At 40.3% G+C, this 10129-nt stretch overlaps 1 protein-coding gene across 11 annotated transcripts in view; it reads left to right on the top strand.

Moving 5' to 3' along the window:
• The first annotated feature begins 1572 nt into the window (after positions 1-1572).
• Positions 1573-10129, top strand: part of kidins220b (kinase D-interacting substrate 220b) — a 69681-nt gene continuing 61124 nt past the window's right edge. For 10 of the 11 annotated variants that reach the window (XM_088907198.1, XM_088907182.1, XM_088907174.1 and 7 more), the window contains exon 1: positions 1573-1693. The gene's annotated coding sequence lies outside the window, so the exon portion shown is untranslated. Of the gene's footprint in view, positions 1694-5358; positions 5428-10129 lie in introns of those variants that run through there. The other variant, XM_088907188.1, reaches the window with a different exon arrangement.

The following is a 10129-nucleotide window of genomic DNA, read 5'->3' as shown; positions in this document are numbered from 1 at the left end:
AACAATTATTTGTGTCAAATGGAGTCATATGCTTTTTTGAAATCAATAAAACAAATATTTTGTGGTGGACATGTTTTTTCTAAGCGTGAGTAGGGTGTAAATGTGGACGGGTGTCAATTTTGTCTGGTAGAAAGCCAATCTGACTCTTACTCAGGACATCATCTAAGTCCAATATTATGATAGAACATCCACATCCACATTCTCACGTTCTGTGGGTTATCTTCTCAAGTCTGAAGGTGCTGAATGCTTAAATTAGTCAGATAAAAATAGAACTGACCCAACTGAACCCAGCAATCCTCCTGGCCTGTGGATCAGAGCCCATCACTGCTGATAAAATGAGCAGTTTTAAGAGAGAAGACGTTACACGCAACACAAAACCAGGACAGAAGCTGACCAGGCATGATCGCAGGAGAACCTGGTAGGTTCGCAGGCTGGTATTGATGAAGATTGGGGATACTGCATTTACACCATAGAGCCACCTGCTGGTGTAGCACCCCTAGACCAGTGAAGCAATGATGGTTGCACTGCAGGCACCTGATCCCACTGGCAGTGGGCATTGTAAGTAGCTGTGTTATTGTTACAGTTGTTACCATTGTTTAGCTCACCTTCTGTTCTGACCTTGTGCTCGTGTGCCGTAGATGTCTCTCTACGGTATTTGTCAGTGGTGCCTGTCTGTGTGTCCGCTGGTGCCTCTGCCCAGGACAGGTGTTTGGAGGCCGAAGCTCCGAGTTACTGGCCATCTGGGAAGCATGGCTAGCACAGTTTTCTAACAGCCTGTCTGCACCTCCTAAATCTCGACTCCAGTTCAATAGGCCAAGATTCTGCCTCAATACTGTCCTGAAAGCACTTTTTTTTTTGTTTCTCTGTGTGACAATTTCAATTGGGTTCCTTCTGTTGCCCGAGTTCTGTTAGAAATCCACAGCAGTATGCTTACAAGTAAATTAAATATTTCCAGACACCTCTCAAGCCCTTGGCATACTTTTTTGGTAGAATCCTCTTGCTGGTTTCCAGCATCACAGCATTGATACCAGGTAAAAGTAGTGTGAGAAATCCTTGAAGTTCCACCCTGTTAATACTTAAAAAAAAACAGAGAAAGAAGTGCAGTTTATTTCATATGTAGTCAATTAACTTGACAAGTAATAAGATGGAATTCACCAAAGAAAGGCATGCTGTAGCAACAAATGGCCTTTGAAACCAAACCTTTAATTTGCAGTCCTGAGATACTACTCACTTCCATACTTGCAAATTGAAAGCAAAGATCGTATGCTTGCAAAATGAATTAAACTTTTTATATTTTCTTCCACTGTTCCTTTACCTGCGCTAAGAAAGAAAATACTATAAAAATATATATAAAAAAACTAACGTTCGTATTTATCAAAAGTCAAAAAATAAATATCCATCAACCTAATAAAGAAAAGACGCTAATATTATGCTACAATGACTACATTTAAGGTGTAATAATAATAATCCATCAGTTATAAAGCGCAGGACTACCCGAGCCCGTTTATTCAAGTGTACAGCACGTCACTACAGCCGGGGAGTCTTGTGACACAAGAGCTGCTCTTCTGTTTGACTGCGTACAAAATGGCTGTCGTGGTAAAGCGCAAGGGGCTTCTGTGTTGACGGAAACATACACGAAGGGAGAATAACAAGCCGTCCTGATCAGAGACTTGTCACTGTTATTTTTAAAGAGGTATGTAACCATGACGGTCGAGTGAAACGTGGCGACGTTACAAGACTTGAATTAGTAAGTGAAAATGGTGCGGCTTGTTAAAGAACCGGAGGTTAAGACCGATGTTGCGCTAATCTGAAGTTCACTTACCCCGGCTGATATTAATACAACAATGGAGCAACTATAGGGTCCCCGGCTGGACACGCCATTTAAAGACGTTAAATTCCCTGACGTCTTTCTTTAATACGAGGGCTAGACTGAATTGAATAGAATAGATTTCAGTGTGTTCAATTTGGTGTCCGTCGTTTCATCGGAAACAGTGCTAATTAATATTAATTGATTTAAGGAGCAGTACTGCTGATCACCGTGAATGCGTTAATTTAACTCGTCTTTTATTATGGTGGTACTCTTATTATTTGGAGATGTTTGGTTTCTTATTTAATATGAAACCAGACGTTTCCAAAACACCTTCGAACAGCCATTTCATTTCGGCGAGACCTTGCTGTGCCATAATGTACTTTATTTTTTAACCGTGTGCCTAATTAAAGGATCAGTCAGCTTGTTATACGGCTTGTGGAGTCCCCTTTTCCTGGACTTGAATATAGTGTCACCTGTTGTACATTTCGTGATGCCAATTTATGTGATTCGTAATAATGACAGCCAAAGGTGTGTACAGTGTGTTGGTGAGGCTTAAACCTGCAGGAGCACACAATTTGGTTTTGCGTCTTGTCAGGAGGTTCTTCGACGTCTGCGGTGTGTCGTTTTTTGTTTCACGCAGTCTGTTGAGTCTTGGGTTGTGTTTTTCCTTTACAGTTTCATAATTTCGGAAGCTTCTTCAATCGCAGAAGCAGGGATGCGGGGTTGTTGGTATCGGACATTATTGGAAACAGCGGTCTGTTTTAATTTACAGAGGCTGGGCAGATTATTATTCTGAAACAACCGGAGAGTATTTAACGTTATTTGTGAAAATTGTCTCTGAAAAATACGAAAATCAAATTCAGCAAATTAGTACGTTGATTAGAGTTTGATCTAAATATTATGATTAGGGCCTAAATTAAATAAGTCACATGGGATACAGGAATGCAAAAAATAATCTGTTAGATTTATCGTATTTACATGAATAACAGTTGTATTTGTGTAAAACATCACAACATCATTAAGGGAGAAGCATTTTATTATTTGAGGAAACGTTTCATTTAGGAATTTCAAGTCTTTGCAGAATCACCTTAAAAATACAAACTGCAAGCAAATCGTAGGCCCTTACCTTAACTGTGTGTGAACTGCATGTAAACGAAGAGGAATCTAGGACCTTTGTTGTCTGTTGTTTGAAGAACACCACTTAGCAGTGCAAAGTTTGCAACCCAAGTGATGACCTGACAGCCAGGTGATGATCCACCAGGTGGGTATAAAATGTGTCCCAGCAACATGAGAGCTTCAGTTTAAAGTAGGTTTTAATGTGATGAAACCTTCTGAGTTTCAGGTTAGTTGGTGCAACAGTTCATAAAACATGTAGTTTGAGGTTTGAGATCAGAATGCCAGTCAGGCAAGTCTAGTTCATAGATGGCTGACAGCTCCCCCTTGATATTGCGATTATGCAACAATTAAAGTCACTCAAGTGATTCATTCCTTTTTTCATGAATGAACAGTTCTTCAAATAAAATGTTTAACCCATATCCCAAATTCTGGATACTAGATCAAAAGACATATCCATACGGAGTCAGAACTACAGCATGTGGGATGCTGATCATATTAAGTTTGGAGTTAGGCCTTGAACAGAAGAAGGTTTTTTTTTTTTAATGGGATGCATTTATCAAACAGCTGATGACCCGGTGTGGGTGGGGAAATGATCACATCAGCTTGTGAGATGTAAATCTCAAGTGGCGTTGGCTGCTCCTGAAGTCTGCTAAATTGCGATTCGGTTGGTTCTGAAGATGATAGAGGCAGATTGAGTTCTCAGAAGAAAATGGTGGTCAGGCAGTCACCTTGGTTTTTGCTGACACCCTGTTTTAAATCACATGCACCCCAACTGGTATCAGAACCGACCTCCATGCTTAGGAAGTATGAAATTCATAGGTCAAACAGTTTTAGAGCAGGAGGAGTTTGAGTAAAGGGTCCTCATTCTCAAAACAATTTATGACCCACTGCAGGTGTAAAAAAAGATCATAGCTGCTTTTCAGGGACATAAAAAAGCCTTGGTCTTAGCACTGCAGAAGGGCAGCAACCACATGAAACATCGTTAGAGTGAATGCAGAGATCCAGTCCCTCCAGATCCGTCCTGCTCATGCTCATGCTCGCACCCGGCCCCCATCCTTCATCCTATAGGTGGTGAGTCCACACGAGGGCTCTGCATAGCCTTGAGCCTGGCCTCCCTCTGTGACAGGGTGAGGAGCTCCTGCAGTCCGAGAGTGGCTGCTCCTCTGGAGCGAGAGGGGAGAAAGTGGGGTGTCAGGTGAGGATGTTCCCCTAGAAACGTCCTGCTGGAGCTGTCCTGACCCAGGACACGCTGGAGGGATTGTATCTCTCAGCTGGCCTGGGAGTGTCTGGGCTGGAGACTGTTACCCTCACCAGGAGCCAGAGCTTAGAAAACAGATGGATGGCTGATTTCAGAGTCTCCTGTCGCTATCCGCAGTCTGTTCGCTGACCTTTTCCATTACAATCAATTTCATTTTGTAAGTAACGTTCACTTTTGCAAGTAAAACCTCATTACATGATATAATGTGGGCTAGATCAACTACATCCCCAGCAGCAATTTGAAAAAAAGAGTACGAATGTAATTGGGAGCAAAAATGACTGATGTGACTCGCTTCAGTTTAAATTGTTTTTCTGTGGCAAGGTCTTTTAGGCAGTGCATTGTATGGGCATGTATGCGTATACTTAAAAGCCATTTAGTTGCACAGCATTCATTTTAAAACCAGCCAATAGCGTCTCGGGGCCATTTTGCCACAGCAGACCTTGATCTGAAATTCAGGATTGTGACAAATAAGTCCCGTGGAATTTTCCCCTTCTGAGTAGTCGTCTGGTAACTTGTAACCCTTTCCAATGACTTGCCGTCTGCTCTTAATATAGAAATCTAGACCTCCCTGGCCTTCACATGTTTTAAAGACAATGAAAGCTGAAGCGTGCAAATTCAGCAAGACATGGAATGGTGAGGACAGTATATTTCACATCCAGTGCCTGAATTATTTTTTTTTTTAAATCAGAACAAACCAAAAATATAATAATAAATCGGAAGGGGAGCAAGTTAACTCCAGCGATTGGCGCTGCAGTTATTTCTTATTTGTTTCTTATTTCTTATTGAAACGCATAGGTGTAAGCAAAGCTTTTTGTTCAGTAAAATTACACAAAATGGACTCTGCAGTGTATTTTATGTAGTCTGGTCCCGCAGTTCTTAAGACCTTTTGTATTTTTTTCCCCAGGTTGATGGATCTGTCGATTGTTAATTGTTAATTGTGCATTCACAGACAAAGGGCATCCTTGATTTTCTTTTCCCTTTGCTCGATGCTCTGTTAGCCTGTGAAGAGAACTGCATCTCTTATAGTCTCTTGCCTGTAGAGCAGAAGCTTGCCTCCTGTGTTTGGCAAACAACGTGCTGTCATTGTGACGGTCTTTCTGTGTGATGATGAAGCTGGGCGTAGCACTGCCATCTCATACATTATTTATAGAAGTCAGGGATGTGAAGCTGAGGCTGCCTTGTTGGTATTCTGTCCAGCTACAGTACCTGATAGCTACAGAGGAGCTCTTTTCAATGCACAGGGGTAAGCAACCCGATTCCTAGTTTATCTTTTGTTAACTGTTGTTATTCGTGTTTGGGTTTCATAGCACTCCTTAATTTCTTCAGTATTACCTGTCTTTGTTGATGGTTGCATGGTTTAGCAGATGGCTGGGTGTTCACAAGTAGTGGACAATTCTCTTAGAAGCAGGGTTTCCTGGATCAATTATTTATTTTTCCTTGCCTACTGTGCTTTCAGTTACAGTTAGCAGATATGACATGCAGACAATTCTGTGTCCATCTGAATTGCTTGATGCTGAAAAAAGGTGTGTCTGCAGAGCTGAATTCTCCTGTATTTAAAGCTTTGTTGTGGGATTTTCTGTCTTTGTCTACGTCTGTCGTCCAGTGACTCTTAAGGAAACCAGCAAATTATTCTACAATCGAGATGGGGAAACAATTTGCATTTTAATGTTTGAAAAATAGGCAAGTGGAAAGGCATTTGCTATTTGTTTGAGTGTGGATTTTCTGCATTCTGCACCTGCTTCTTGCGGTGTCTCATTCTGATGCTATAAAATCAGTATTTACACGAAGAAAATAAGGCTTACGGAAAGGTAACCTTGAGTGCTCCTGTAAATTGAAAATCGAAGGGCATCTAAGATGGTTGATCCTAGTTTGTGTAGCAGTTTAAGGTCTGTTTATTTCTTCCTGGCACAAGATGTACTATGTTAGGCTAGTTTACAGTATCTTTGATGTGTTGGTTGTTTGTATTGACTTGTTGTAGTGTTTTAGTGGATATATTTATGAGTGTAGATTAAAGGATTTTTCATCCTTCAATTTTAGGATATACTGTAGCATGGGTGAACAGCCCTGTTCCTGGAGAGCCCACATCCAGTTACTCTTATAGTTCACCCTAAATCATCTTTAAGAATACTTGTAAATTATTCATAAATTGAGCAAGTGTTTTTTTCCCCAATTAAGGGAGCTCTGTTTATTAAAGCTTAAAGTTATCATAAGCTTTGTTCCAAATGATCTCTTAATTGCTTAATTTAACAAAGCACCTGTTATACTGATCATGCTGAAATTCTTCCAAGTCTTTAGAAATTGATGATACCTATAAAAGCTGTTGGATAAGGGGCTCTTCAGAGTTACATTTTATATACAGATTTACCTAGTAATATAACAATTGTTTGAGCCATATTTCTGTAGGTATAGTGGCTACAGATTTGTTGTACCAAAGCATTTGTTCTCTATCCAGCATTGACGCCAATGTATTTGATTCTCTTGAGTTTGTCTTAGACTGAAGACATACAATAGGAGTTTCCTGCTTGACTTAACACGGCTACTGTCTTCTCGATCATTTTTTGCAATTTGGTCATTTTCTCTTTCTGGAAAGAAGAAGTGACACCTCTGATTCTTTGTCATATGTTCCTGGAGGAACTGCTTTGAGCGTTTTGAAAACTGCATGATTTAACATTTTAAAGCAGCTTTTCCCCAAATCCCAGACTTAGACTTTTTACCATTTATGTATCATGACCGAAAACAGAGGAGTGGAAAGAATTAAAAAGGGACTCAAGCAGTGCATCTCTTACTTGTTCCACTTCACTTATATACGGGCCAGTGCCACACACTGTAGATCATAGTGTGCTGAAGTGACCAGCTGGAGATCCGTGTGGAATACTGTTTATTTGCTTTTATACCTGTAGCGTTACACTCAGTTTTAGGTAAGGTTTCACTGTTTGAACATTAAAACGGGTGATAGGCCTTTCCTATTTCTGCATTTGTGCATTTGAATAAAGAAGAGGTTTCATAGATCTGTACTGCAGCAGTCTTTCTTGAATTTACATGCACACAAGCTCCAAATCCAGTGTAACAACCCCTTGATGCCTCAGTGCAGCAAACATGCTGCCTTTCTGTCCTCAAGGATAAATTACTTGTGACTCTGCAGTGAGCTTTGTGGGGTATTTACTGCTGTACTGTATAGGTGTGGCATCCAAAGATGGTGGTGAAGTGGTATTTCCACAGGTAGGGGAAAATACCACTTCAAAATACCTAGGGCCTCGTCTGGGGGTTGAAAATAGATTGATACAGAAATCCTGCTATTTGTTTAAATACAGTGTCAATCAAAATTTTGTGTTAGGGCTGTTTTGCATGCAGGTGGACTGCCTTGCTTCTCAATTCCTGGCTAATCCCCCGGGTCTTAAAGTCCAGTGGAGCAGATGAAGATGCACTGTTCGGTGCTGAGTACTGAGTAAAGGACGTGCAGCTGAGTGCTTGCGATGGGTGCTTTGACGAAGCTTACGCCCTCCCTGCTCTGAAATCGGACCGCAGTGCTGTGCCTTGTCGTGTCTTTGCTGCACTGCCAGCCCTTTCCTCTCCACGTCTGCTGGGCTGCTCCTTGGCTCCTTCGGACAGTTCCTGACCAGCAGGCTGCCTCTGGGAGCAAATGGCTTCTCGGGTGACGAAGGAAGAAATCGTGCCACGATTCAAGACGTGTTCAAATGATGGAATGAAGGGTTATGGATTAAAAACAAAGTTTAACATAAAATGCAGCATGCCCACTTCACCAGCCCATTTGCAGCGAGAGGAATAGGAAACTATGTCCTCTTTGTGTCTTTATAGGGTCTTTGCCTGTTCATGTGTGTGTGTGTAGCTATGTACAGTACTCGTGATGGAGTGGTCGCTTTAGAATGGAGTCGGGGTCCCCAGGAGTTTAACACTGTCACATGGAGAGACGCAATGGGAGACAATAGCTCTTTTAACAGTGAGAACACACCTATTTACAAAGGCATCTGCTTAATAAGAGAAACTGCATTACCCTCTGCTCCCCTTCAGTTTGAGCACTCTGTGTGCGTTTGGAAAATCATTTTTTCTTATGTTTGTATCACTGGAATAAATATCTGTCGCCCAGCAAACTAAAGGGGATCACAGCTTCAGTAGTGATTAACACCTGCATGTTTATATCCTAAATCCCATTGTTGTTTTACACTGTTCATTCACACCAAGGACAAGCACTGTATTTCAAACTGGCTCCTGCTTTTCTCCTTAAACATTATTCTACCAAGGTACAGACAGAGAAACCAATTGCACCTAAGGGAGTTACTTCTGATATTTTAAGAAATTACAGCAAAATGTTATGAGCTTCCAAAATTGTTTCATTTCTTAAACAGGGACAGCGCACAGCTCTTAGGCTGACTTAGCTATATGCTGTAGCTACATCTGTAGTCCCTGGGCAGGACAAAACCAACAAAATATAAGACAGAGACATAAAAAAGCATTTCAGGGCATATCATGATAAATAAATAAATATGACAAATTGTAAAGTGCATGTAAAAAATGTTAGAAAATCGGAATAAATAATGATTATGAATAAAAAAGTGAATAGCCAGTGACATGATGCTGGTCATTAAAATGGACATCAGAAGATGAATGATTACATGGTAGAAAGAAAGTCGAATAGAAAGTGGATCATGATGTTTTTCTTTCAAAGATGGTTAAATATAAGTCATTGCATAAGGAAGGCTACAGACAAAAGGATGTCATTCAGTCCATCTAGATAGTTTGGTAGCTGATTGATTTGAGGATCTCATCGGGCATTTCTTTAAGGATGCCAGGGTATCGGCTTCAATATCATGACTGTACACTTAAGCATGTAGACAGTTGGACTTGGTAACAGCAGCTTTGGTATTCAACAGTGCAGTAATGGCTATAAAGAAATGTGTTTATTGGTTTACTGTTTTAAAGTGGGACTAGACCTCTAAGTTTTGCAGTTTGCCATGAAAGAGTTAGGTTGTTGCTTCGTTTTCATTTATCTGTCACATTTCTGCTTCAGTTGGTGAATCAAGTGAATTGCTTAACACTAGGGTGTTGAATGTTTTTAACTCATAAAATTGTGAGTTATCATTTAGTTTACTAAATTGTGAACCAATACATTTATAAAACAAGTAAGTCATAAAGTCCTGTTTTGAGCCATTTTGTTTTTAAAGAAGAAAAATATTATTCTTTAGCAAATGACCAAGCACTTGTCAGCTGCGGTTAAATAGAGCTCTACAAAGTGAAGTCAAAGCCAGGTGTTAACCTCAAGTTAAATACTTAATGACACCACATGGAGTTAAATGATTATGCTGACAGCACATTTTAAGAAACGATCAATGCACTGTACAGATTTAAATATTGAGATATATTGGTCAGGTGCCTAGAGGAAATCTCAATTTTCACTTACAGACAGTTCATAGTTATGAGTTATTAATCATTAACTTTTCCTGTGGTATAGACTTTTGAATAGGACTTTGTTCGCAATGAGCTGTATTTAAAGTGATTCTTTTTTTTATCTGTACACCACAGGGTTCTGGTATTGCAGATGTATATATAGATATCTGTTTGGGGTCCTTTGAACACTCACATTCTAAAATGCAGTGCTGGAAATGTTGATTTGCATTGGATACTAGCATTTCATTTCTAACGCATAATGTTCAGAGAAAGTCTTTATGCCTGTCATTTGGGGAAAGGTTTTATCATCTCAGCACACTGTGCGGTCTTGCTTTAGGAGACTGGGGAAAGATTGTCTGAAGTATATAATCAGCTGTGCATCTTCCATTTTCTTTTTCTGTTCAAGGCCTTAAGTTAGGATTGCCTTGCAGGATGTTCAGCACTGATAGAAGCACTACTGCCAGACTTAATCCTCTCTTTGCTAGTGAATGGTAGGATTTGTGCTTCAGTGTGCACATAAAGTCTTTTGTCTTTCCTGGAAG

Source organism: Atractosteus spatula, chromosome 2 (assembly GCF_055471065.1).
Source record: "Atractosteus spatula isolate fAtrSpa1 chromosome 2, fAtrSpa1.hap1, whole genome shotgun sequence".
Lineage (NCBI taxonomy): Eukaryota > Metazoa > Chordata > Actinopteri > Semionotiformes > Lepisosteidae > Atractosteus > Atractosteus spatula.
The sequence above is the reverse complement of the archived record's forward strand: the minus strand, read 5'-3'. Positions and strand labels throughout refer to the sequence as shown.